Genomic DNA, 13,220 nt, shown 5'->3' on the forward strand with positions numbered 1-13,220 from the left:
TGAATTCCAACCTGTAGTTTTCAAGTTATGAACTGGACAAGGTAAAGTAACAAAGGGCAATAACTCTGTATTTAGTCAAGATGGAGTTATGTTCTTGTGTACTGCACTTCCTTTTAATGTGTTTGATCATTGTATTTAGTTACATTGAATTCCAACCATTAGTCTTCAAGTTATGCTCAAGACAAAAGAAAGCAATAAAAAAGTAACAAGGGCCATAACTCTGTTATAACTTTAGATAGAGTTATGAGTTTGTGCACTGCACTTTCTCTTATTGTGCTTGACCATTGTATGAAGTTATTTCGAATTCCAACCAGTACTTTAAAGTTTTGCTCCGGACAAGGAAAAGTAACAAAGGGCAATAACTCTGTAATTAGTCAAGATGGAGTTATGGTTCTTGTGGTTCCTCTAAATGTTCTTGACCTTTGTTTGAAGTTGTATTGAATTCAAACCATCAGTCTTCATGTTATGCTCCGGACATAGAAAATGCAACGGACCGCATGACCGACAGACCGACCAACCAACCGACCGACCACCAAGTGACTCCTATATACCCCCCCCCCCCAACTTTGTTATGGGTATAAAAAGTGACAACGTTTTATCTACAAAACCCCAAGACAAAGAATCAAAAACCTTTTTGAAATCGATAAGGAGTTAAAGCCCAGAAATGTTATCCTCCTCTGTATATTGGTTATATCAAAAATTAGTCTTACATTTTCTCCTATAAGTATTCCTTTTACAAATCCTGTTAAGTCGGTGTTGATAAGTTTGTCTAAATATTTAGTAAATATATTTTTATTCTATTCGCTATGCATCCAAAACCTATTTTATAAATTGTAATATGCAATGTTATGGGTCGCAAATTTATAAAATATTGTTTAGGCTTATCACTTTTAGGGATACCTGTAATTATACGCTGTGCTTTTTGTTACAGATATGTTTCCAGATATAAAAGCATGGTTTAGAGCCCTGCAAACATGCATGCCATTTCTGTTCAAAAACATTTATGAAATTCTGCTGAAAATCCAGATGAGTCTGGACTTTTATTATTTTTTACATTCTTTAAAACGGTAGATGCTTCTTTTAGTCTGATTTTACCCTCAAGCGATTTAGACTCTGTATTTGTTAATGTTGGAATGTTTATATCTTTTACAATCTCTAATACCATATTATCTTCTAACTCATGTGAGGTACACGTATATAATGATTCATAAAAATGTGCGGTTGCGCTTAACATTTCTTCTTGATTTGTTTTTTAAAGTATCATCGTTTTTCACGAAATTGTGATACATTTATTAACATAATTGCTTTTTTCAAGATTCAAGATTATTAAATAATTTACTTGGTTTCTCTCCATCAATTACCCAGTCAATTTTTCTCTCAAAATGTAACCTTGAAACTTATTTTCTTGTATGATATTCAATTCATTACGCAGCTGTTCGAGTTTTTTATTATTTTGAATAGTTTCTGATTTTTCCAGCATTTCAATATCTTTTTTATCTGTATTTTCCTTTAATTACTTTTTCTTATAAGAACCGTAGAATATGGATTAACCTCCTATTTCCATTAATAAAGTTTCTAAAAATAACTGATCGTTTATTACAAATTGTATATCATCGTTCGAAATGAAAGTGTTCCGATGTTATAAAACATGTATGGTTTGCTTTTAACATCTTCATTTTTTTTATTTATTTCATCAACATATTGAATATCTCGAAGTAGAGAATTGTTGTGTTTCCAGAGCCATTCACCATGCTAAAATCAATAAATTTGAATTGCATTATAATGATTGAATGGTCAGACTGAAAACTTTGTTTGATAAAAACATTTTCACAGTATGGTAACATAAAAGAAGATAAAACAAAGAAATTGAGTCTGGCTTGTTGCAGTGGGTTTGCCTTTCGCCAAGTTTATCGCTTTTTATCAGGTTGAAGTTCAATAAAAGGATCAGTTAGACGTTTTTCTTCCATGTGTTTCAAAAGAGTTGATCTTGCATTTTCATTATTTATAATATTGTAGTTATTATAATCTAAATCAGGATTTTACACCAAATTAAAATCACTACAAATGCATAACGAGTTTTTCCTATATTCTCCACGACCCTGAAAACCACGGATTGCCGAAGTTTGGTCCGTATAACGATATAATTACCAAAATCATCAACTACACTTTAATGTATTTTGTAATCTATAGACTTTGAGAAACATATTGCAACTGAGTGTAAATGGTGGTAATAAATACAAACACATTGTTACAGGTAAACAAAAACAACAATACACGTTATAATGTACACACTAAAAAAATCCAACTTAACACGATTTTCACACCGAATCAATAAAAACAAACTATATTAACATTCAGATATGGTATACATGTATTCAGTTATTTAAAGACATTTTCTACAGTTTTAGGAAAATTTAACCCTTTCATAGAATTTTTTTATTTTTCTGTATTATAAGTAAAATTCAATGATGAATTCAAAAATGAAAAAAAAATATATGTTGGCGTGTTGGTTTTTTTGCAAAATGGCAGTTTCCATGGTAACGGTATATCTCAAAATGGTTAAAATGGCCATATTTTCTATAAAATTAAAAAAAATGTTTCAGACAGCTAAATATACACAACAAACATTATTTTGTACATATATAACTTTATCATTTAATTCTATATGAAGTAAACAATGACTTGAACATATTTCTTTACAAAATGACTTTTTCATATTTCTCAACTTGACAAAAAATTAGAAAAATCACTATGAATTCTGTAAAAAAATAAAGATATAAAAAAAAACCTTTCATAGAATTTTCTATATCTTTCATATGTTATGTAAAATTCAATGGTGAATTCAAAAATGAAAAAAAGAATATATGTCGGCGAGTTGGTTTTTCGGCCAAATGGCAGTTTCCATGGTAACCCAATATCTCCAAAATTTCAAAATTGCCACATTTTCCTTATAAATCAATAAAAAAGTACATGGCAACAAAATATCAACAACAAACAGGACTTCATACATAAATATCTTTATATTTTGATGCTGTATTGATTCAGAACATATCTATTTCTCCTCAAAATAAGTTTTTCATATTTCTCAACTTGACAAAAAAATTTGAAAAATCACTATGAATTCTGTAAAAAAATAAAGATATAAAAAAATTCCTTTCATAGAATTTTCTATATCTTTAATATGTTATGTAAAATTTAATGGTGAATTCAAAAATGAAAAAAAAAATATATGTCGGCGAGTTGGTTTTTCGGCCAAATGGCAGTTTCCATGGTAACCCAATATCTCCAAAATTTCAAAATTGCCACATTTTCCTTATAAAATCAATAAAAAAGTACATGGCAACATAATATCAACAACAAACAGGACTTCATACATAAATATCTTTATATTTTGATGCTGTATTGATTCAGAACATATCTATTTCTCTACAAAATAAGTTTTTCATATTTCTTCACTAAACAAAAAAAAATAGAAAACTGAACATGAATCCTGTAAATAAATAAAGATATCAAGAAATTTTTTTCATGAAATTTTCTATTTTTTTAATATATTATGTGAAATTTAATGGTGAATTCAAAAATAAAAAGAAAAATATATGTTGACGTGTTAGATTTTTGATAAATTGGCAGTTTCCATGGTAACGGCAAATACCAATTATGTCAAAATAAGCATGCTTTCTTAAAAACAATAAATTGTACCAAATGCATTGTTATATATAATTATACAAATTTATTACAAACGACCTTTTCTTTTGATGTTATATGAAGTGAATCTGAACATTATTTTTTAAACAAGTCTACCATATTTATTTCTTTTCAAAGTATCTCGACAATAAAATCATTTCAAAAGTAAGTATTCCAGAAAAAATAAAAATACTTGAACAAAATATTGCTTTCATAAATTCATATAGTTACTATGTTCTTATGGTTATTCTTTAAATGCATTATTCAAAATAAAATACTATTAAACTCTTTAGTAACAGACATGCATTTTTCTAGTTTCCATAGTAATCATTCCACTAATTATACAAAAAGTAGCAAATTAAAAAAAAGAAATTTTTCAAGAACACTGCTTGAAATAATCATGTTTAGTTTAGTACATATTTCTAGACAATTGCAGTTATGTTGATACTAACTTTGTTCAACTGTTTATTTTATTGTAACCACACGTATATTTTGCATTCAGGAGTTACACATATCAATGTACACATAGATTTGAGATGTTTATAAGTTCAAATCAGAAGTCGGACATACATAACTGAACACACTGTCTATTATTCTCTTGGCAGAGGTAACCCTCACTTTTCCAATTTACTTTCTCCGTAAATAATTTGTATAAACCATCGCGACCTCCACGATTTACTGCCAGTCTCAGATGTGCTAACGACAAAACCACTTTTGGCTATTTTCATTGCCATTTGTTTACTTACATTTTTTTCCTGTTGCATATTACTTAGAGATACCAAGTTTACATCAGCTTTCTTTTCAAATATGTATGTGTCTATTGCTGCATCCATTGTTTATACTATGACAACACATCTGGTCAAAGGGTATTTCAGTATATATGATAAGTTTCTGTAAACTACACACATCTTCAAGGGCATTATGAGCAGAATATTGAGCATTCATTAAATTCTTTACAAGATATTCTTGACTATATTTATCTAAACCTGGAAATTGTTCTTTACACAAAGGCAGAGTATCCACAAAAACCTATTACACAGTTTTGAAAAGAGGTTAATAAATTACATAGTTCAAATGACCTTACTAGCCTTGGGAAGTCAAAAATTCTAAAATTATGACCTATCAATACACATGGATTTCTTTTTTCTAACCAAAGTAAAAAACTGTTCCAAGGCTGTTCTTTAGAGACACTGCATGTACTGGCTTTCCTTTGTAGCACAGCATATTATTTACCACTGTCAATCCAGTCACCTGTGTTGCTCCAAGAGTTATGGGTTGAGTTGGAAGAATATACTGGTTGAAGTTGTCTTTCCCTGACACAGCGGCTATTTGTGTTATATCACATGATTTATAAAGACTTGTTGTCTCAATATCACAATAAACATGTGAACAGTCAGTGTTGGTTTCTATTTTTCTTTGCTCTGGAGCTGAAATTGGTTTTGGTATTTCAATAATATCAGTTTCATTGTTACCTATTAAGTCGATTGATGATTGATAAGTTACACCTTCTCTTAACTCTTTTTGTGCGTTTTGTTTACTTTTGTTCATTTTTTTTCAATTTTTCTTTTTTTAAAAGTAAGCGTATTTTCAAATTCTAAACGCCTTTTTCGTTTATTATCCTTTCGTTCAGCATGTTTTGAATAGAATTTTCCTGGAGATATACCAATTGATTTGTTCACACTGGGAAACATATGTTGAGCCTAAATTTTTTTCTGCAACAACACAATTAACTCTGTTCTGTAAGCTACTTGTTGAAGAATAATGGCAACGTTTTGGTGCTTTTGATGCTATCATATTGTTGAAAGACTCTACATCTTTTGTTGATGCTGCTGGTGATATTTTATCAACATTTTTTATGAAACTTTCAAAAATTGAGCTTAAATCTGTACGGAGCTCCTCACCGACTAAGTCTCGACCATAGGGCAAAGAACTGTGTTTGTATTTCTCTGGATCATTAATGTAACCACACCAAGTATCATTGCAATTTTCATGTAATCCGAAAGCATGTGGAACAATTTGATTCAATGCTTTTGCAAGCCCCTCCGAATTGTTTTTTATTCTGGGCTACTGCATAGCTGAAACATTTTTGAATATATTGAATTACTTTTGTTGTTAGGCACTTGTGTTTTTTTTTGCAACGCATAAAGGCTGTTGCCAAGATGCTTTCTTGTGTGATTAATATCACTCCACTTGACAAATGAATGGTTAAGCGTTTCTCGAAGCTTACTAGGTTGTTGTGTCATCATCCATTATCAATACACCCACTTGTACGTTTTTATTTTGTTCAATGTTCATTACAACTTGGGCAGCAACATCTGGTTCCAGAGATTTTGAAGACCCATCCCAATGTTTGCTACACTTGTGGTCAGGTGGAAACTGCCCTTTGTTTATATGGTAAGTACATTTTCTGCAGTCTTTGGACCGAACACCAAACCCACATACTTTTCCAGATAAATTTCCTATCATTGTCCCGACACCAGATTTACTGCACGACCGGCTCCACGCTTTTGCCATCCCATATCATACTTAAATTGACCCATCACTGGAGTGGCAACATCACATTCTCCAGGGCTTTAAAAAGAAAGGCATCAAATTATTAAATTATTTTCAGTAGATAGTAGAATTACAATTTATGGTTTTACTTTGAAGTTATCAAGATATAAGTTCAATGTAATAAACCAAACTATATTTTAATGCGAATGAATTAAATTGAATTTATAATTAATGAAAGGAAATTTCCTTAGAAGAACACACTTTTTAAAACAGATTTTTATGATTATGGGGAACACATAAAGCTTTGTAAATATTATGTCAAAAATAAAATGAGCCGTGTCACGACAAAACCAACATAATGGGTTTGCGACCAGCATGGATCCAGACCAGCCTGCGCATCCGCAGTCTGATCAGGATCCATGCTGTTTGCTATCAGTTTCTCTACTTGTAATAGGGTTTGTAAGCGAACAGCATGGATCCTGATCAGACTGCGCGGATGCGCAGGCTGGTCTGGATCCATGCTGGTCACAAACCCATTATGTTGGTTTTGTCGTGACACGGCTCAAATGTTATTTAAGAAATGGCACAGAACATGTTTTTTTAATATAAACCTTATGATTTCATGATGTCACCAAAATGAATGCAATGTTACATGGCAAAGTTGCTTAAATCACTAAACACCATTAAACTCAAGGCTAATATTTGGATATTTACAATTCAGACATTGACAATACATTTCTGATGTTCATTTATTAATCATCAATTATTTTCAGCTAAATTTAAACTTTCAACTATTGTTAAAGGAACTATGTAGATGTCATTCTTGCATATTATAGTTTTCCTTTAGAATATTAAATATTATTCTTTTAAACAATTCCTTTTAATATCAGAACAATTAACATGATTTGTGGTATCATTTGTGAATCATGAGCTTTGAATCACCACCTGGACCATCACATAACATTAAATAATATAATTCAATCTTGGACAATTTTACCTGTCATTTTCTTTCTGAAGTTCTATTTCTTCATGTATAGCATCAGAACAAGACCTACGACAAACATTTTCAATATGAGGTTCAACTTCAAGTTCCCGTTTCTTCATTGATGTGTGATGGAGGCCTTCAATTTCCAGAGCTGACATAAAATTTTCTACTTGTGTATGACCTGAACCACTGTGCATCATTCCTGTGAACATTGAAATTACATGTCAATTAAATATGTCATTATGTGCAAAATTATATTCACATTAATGCATACTATGTCTTCTCTAATTTTAACACTTTAGAAATAAAATGTTTATTACTCATAAATACGACAGATAGCGTTTTTGTAGAATTTACAAGTACTGTATGTTACTTTCAAACTTCAATCCAATTTCATTTAAAAATTAATTATAAATTACTTAAATAATTATGCAAAACAATCATATTACAAGTACTTAGGTAGAAGGGGGGGGGGAGTGTTGACAAAGTCCAATAGCTGAAGAGAGATGTTACATCACTTAAAAGAATGACATTAAAGCACATTAATTGTCTAGGAAATAAAGGAAAATAAAAATCGAAAATGATTTTTGATAAGAATATCTTTTAGTATGACAAATCATTTTCCTTATAAAGAATGTAATTCAAAATTATTGAACATAGGACTGATAGACAGCACTATAAAAAGGAAATGTGAGCAGAAAGACTAAAGCTGTGACTAAACATTATCCTTGCCAATTATTTATTTATTATATTTAATACACATAAATTTTGTAATTTACAAAATTAAAAGTATTTTGATTTAGATGTATAAATGATGAAAACATTCAATTGACACACTTCAATTTTAGATGTAACCGGAAATAAACAGAATTTTGGGTCTTTAAACACATAAAAATGAAATTTTGTTTATAAATTTCAATTTTACATCAAAATTGTTATAAACCCTGATCAGTCGTTGTAAAGTGTTTTGCCTTGAACAGTGTAGACCAATATCACACAATGGCAAAGGAGTAATGCTGTTTTAGTCTATAAATATATAAACAAGTAGCAGAAAATGTCTAGTGTTATCTTTAGCAGGTTACAGGTGTGTTAGACTTAGAGGTTAGGTATATATAAAAATATCAATTTCCATCACCACATCAGTACAAGCTATGAACACAACACTTACACTTACATTTTGATAATCCTTCAAAACAAGTTGCTGCAAAATAATGTATGTGTCAATACAGCAAACTAATATCATCTTTAAACATTTAGGTACCATAATCATATTAACCAAGATTACAAGTCAAGTAATGGTTACCCAGAATTTATAAAAAAAGGAACTTTGTTGCTGGTCTCTAATAGCTTTCTCAACTGCCTGGTAAATTAATGACATAAATATGTTGCTTTTAATTTACTTTCAAGTGGAAAAATAACTTTATAACACAAGATCGGCAGAATCTGTTACCATTTTCACACCTCTTCATGAAATTTACAAAAAATTATGTTTGCCAATCCTGGTTTTTCACCACAGTTACATATGTGGTGACCGCTCAGAATGTATAAAGATGGGGGTAGTGTAGTACTCAAAATTTAAGACATAAATCAGTGTAGACTATGTTGTTTGCTTGCCATTATTTGTTAAAACCCCAGTAGGATCTCAACATTATTTACTTGGCTTAAAAAATTGTAAATTAATTTAGTTAATTTTTTTTTAAAATTTTTGATTTGAATTAAAAATTGAATATTGTGTATGTACATACCAAGGGCCGCTTTAGTATTTACATCAAATACAGCTGGTCCCCGTTTTCCAGTACGATGCGTCTTGCCAGTTGTTACTTCTCTACATGATCCACACTCGCATTCAATCATTAGCAATGACCCAAAGCCATATTTTGTCTCGTTAACTACATTTTCTAGAAGAATAGACTTTCCGCAGTCTACACAATAAAGTTGCTTGGCTAAATGCGTCAATTCAACAATGCGTCGACCAGAAGTGTCGACTGGGTCTATTTTAACAACATCTGTCTGCTTGACAAAACAATCGCTACTTGTACTAGTGGGTGGGGTAACGGCTAATGAATCGGAATCAGTGTCGTTTAACTCAGGCTTATCATATACCTGTCCCTGATGTGTCCGGTATTGCCGTAACGATTCCGTTATCCGTCTAGCACGTTCTATGTTGGACCTTTTAGCAAAAGTTCCTTTGATTCGGTATAGTTTATTCATCATTCAAAAATTGGAAACGGTTATCCGAATATCGTTCCACTTCCCTTCTTTTGAAGAGTAACTAGCCGTGATTATCTTCCTTGGATGCGCAATAAATTGCGCAGAAAAAACTACCGAAAACGTCTTTAAGCGGCTTATCCTAGCTTACATAGCACTAGACAGAATAAAGACGTTGGTTTTAGTAATTTCAGAAATTTCGAGTCCGAAATTACTTCTCAATGAAAAATCGAAACGGGGAGAAACAATTTGTAGGACTTTTATTTTTAACGTTCATGGGAAAAACGAAAATTAAAAAGACAATGAAAATCAAAATGAGACGCCATACATTTACTGAGTTATCCGCAAAAAAATACTTTTTTCTATTTTATCGCCACATCAGCGTTGTTTGTGCCGTGTGGAGGCTGTTAAAAGTCGCCCCGTACAACCAGGGAATTTATATCTCCGATCTTTAAAGATCGTTCAGCAGGACATTATTTTACTGATTGTGGTATCTTAGCTCATTCTGTTTGGCTGTTTTTCTGTTGGTTGGTTCCAGTATTCCTCACTTGAATACTGTTGGATCACCCTTAGGATATGTGGCATGTTTTTCAAATTTGTCTTTTGACATCTTATCTGTGATTTGCAGGCTTTATAACCTCTTATCCCCTTTAAAAAGTCCATTTTATTTTGTTCCTCCTATTGTTTTATCGTTTAGGGCACACGCATTTTTTTACTTTGGGACCATATGCCGCTTTTCATTGCATGGCACTAACGTGTCACATTGAAAGTTCCATGATAACCGTTATTTGAACACATCTGCGGATGTTTCAAAATTCCAAATTTTACCAGTTAAAGTAAAATGTTGAATACTGCTTAAGCTTGTGCTAGGGGGCGTGGACGGTAGTTTGCACTTGACAGTACCGTTCATCAATAGGCTCAATCAAACCGAGCTTGCAACATTTTCAATTTTGCCGTGTTGGGCTATCTTTCTCTCTATTTCCTCAATGTAATGAAAAACAAAAAGTCTAAGAAGTAAAATTATAGGACCTTTTTAATCAATATTTGAAATAACAATTGTATCAAAATATAAAGCGTTACATAGAGAGTGATTTCTACATAAAGAATCATTAGTATTGATTTAATATTATGTTTATTTATATTATGTTATGATATTTCTCTTTTTACGTTAAGAAGAGTGTAAATGAATATATAATTATTTTTTAGTTAATATATTATTAACATATTTATAGTACTTAAAGTGTGTGTTATGATTTTTCTTGCAAGTTTACAATAGTATTGCCTAAAACAATTATAAATATTAAGACAAAAAAACGCTAACTAGTTACCATCATTTTTTATTCTTTTTTTAAATGTGAAAATTGTAGTATTTATTAACAATTATTCTAAAAGTAAGATGTCTCCATAGCCATCTCTTAAAAATCTGTTCGACAGATGACACATGTTGACATGTAGTAAGTACATAAACAAACAAAAATAGTGATGTGTAGTTTCCAACTCTCGAAAAGTTACTTGACAAATAATTATGATATAATTAATATTGAAGATTTTTTAATAAGCTTCTTCACGGATGATAAAAAGAGAGTAGACACAGTTTGTGAATTATATGAAACAGAACTGTCAGAGTCTGAAGATTTGTTCAATCTTTATTTCAACAATTCTTTTTTTTCTTCAAAGATGTAATGAATGAATCAATAGTCAAAGAGTTAATATCTGTTTTTTTTCTCATAAAAACTCGGAGGACGATGGGTTACAAAAGCTGGCTGCTAATTTGGACTTCGATTTCCCAGACACTATCGTCGATTTTGTTTTTGGTCGATTTATCGCACTATCCGAACTACCTTAACTTAACGAATGTTGTAGAGTTTGGATATAACTCTCCCTTTCCTGCACCTGCTTTCTTAGTATCTCCAACCCCTGCCGTTCTTGTAAACGAGATTGGACCTTATCCAATTCCTGCAACCTATGTATCAATTTCATGTTTTCTGCTTTCCTCGACTCTTCTATTACGTCAACATCACTTGGAGGCTTACCCGGTGCCGATTATAAATTTCCTGTCCTGGAATTTACTTTTGTTGTCACTTTACTCTCTGTGAGGTTCCCGGTGGGGTTCAGCTCCAGTGTTTAACCAATAGTTTTGTGTTTAACCTTAGTAGTTTCAGGTTTGACAATTGAAGGGGAACTGGTCCCATCTTCATTCAACACTTTGTAATTCATGACTTTTTCTTTATATCTGTCAGATTTACGATCTCCCATATTTGACAAATGAAATAACACACGAAATAAAATGTCCCAAAAAGGCACTTCACTTAAGCAAAATATAGTTCCTTCAAATGTTACATTTTAAATTGAATTTTTTGAATGAAGATAAAATCCAAGATGGCCACAGTAAAGATCGTAGAAAAAAGTTCAAGTGTTCACTGAACAAAGACGTGTCTATCAAAACTGTAAAGAAAAAATTGCGAGAAGACTATATAACGCTGTACGCGTTGTGATATACAAATCAATGAAGCAATAAAATATTAACCAATGAAAAATTATGTAACATTCGATAATTAAAAGATTTTGTAAGTAATTAAAATGCTTTATATTTTTAGTTCCTGTAAACCATTTTAGTGATAAATTAAACAACATAAGAGCATTGTAAAAGTTTGTTTGTTTCTTTGATTGAGCTTTGCGTCACACCAACACAATATAGGTCACATCTCGACGTTCCAGCTTTACTGGTGGAATAGGCACCCGAGTAGAAACATCGACGTTCTGCATTGTATAAGTATCGGGGATTTACATTTTGATTAAGGTAGAACGTACATTTCCTACAATGTCTCAAATTCGACCGCATATTATTGATTTGCGGAGGAGGATATTCACAAAATGATTTGACGGATATATATATATCGGTTATCACTATCGGAATGATTTGTATTGTATTGCTTTGATTTATGCAAGTTTTATTTCACACAATCATTTATATTTAATTCACGTAGAAAACGAGACATTGTCTAGGCCATGAACGCAAAATGATGAAAATGCCTTCTTTAATATATCTTAAAATTGGTCAAAACTCTTACGAATACATTTTTACAGTAGCCTTTATACATACATGAAGACAAAAATATCATTTAGCATTAAAATGTAACTTTCAGCTACAACTTTGATTATTTTATAGGGAAGTAAAGAACATGCTCATTTACTGAACAGTTTCAAATAAACTCGAGTTTCTTACTATGCACTAAGAACAGTATTGTAATGTATTAAAATGGTGAATTAAACTATGCATCTGAACACAACTACTGTTTCAATTTGAAAAAGAACAAATCACAATTCCAAGATATCTGTTGGAAAGATATAAGTTATATTTTTGTAAGAGTGGATGGTGCATGCAGGAAATCATTGGCTACAACTTTACTTAGCAGCATATTTTTTTTATTTCCCGAGTATTTCATTATTTTTACTATATTAGTTAACAGAGAAAAGTAGGGGAATAGTAGGCGACATCCGTTTTTAGTTTGGACTACTCTATCATCTTGTGTCAGGTTTCAAATATTTAGATGCATGTATACATGTTACATACAGACCTTTTCGAAGTACTAGAAAATGTGTTTTCAATAGCATTTTTCTGTCAAAAAAAAACGGAAAAAAGGAATCTCTTAAGAACGCACAAAACCTGAACAGGCTTAACAAAACCGAGCATTTTGATTTTACTTTCTTTGATATTACACATATTATATAATTTCAATTATGTTTATGACTACACACCTGTCTTTTAGCAAGAGCGATTTTTTAAACATTAGATGACATAGTTATAAGTGTGAAATAAGTAAAAGAATAAGGAAAATATGTGGTCTGT

General features: G+C 31.2%; 1 pseudogene; it reads right to left on the reverse strand.

Annotated features, from left to right (window-relative positions):
* Positions 1-4,485: 4,485 nt before the first annotated feature.
* LOC132755423 (uncharacterized) lies at positions 4,486-9,498 on the reverse strand (annotated as a pseudogene).
* Positions 9,499-13,220: the final 3,722 nt, after the last annotated feature.

Source organism: Ruditapes philippinarum, unplaced genomic scaffold (genome assembly GCF_026571515.1).
Source record: "Ruditapes philippinarum isolate M1 unplaced genomic scaffold, ASM2657151v2 ctg1817_1_1_1_1, whole genome shotgun sequence".
Lineage (NCBI taxonomy): Eukaryota > Metazoa > Mollusca > Bivalvia > Venerida > Veneridae > Ruditapes > Ruditapes philippinarum.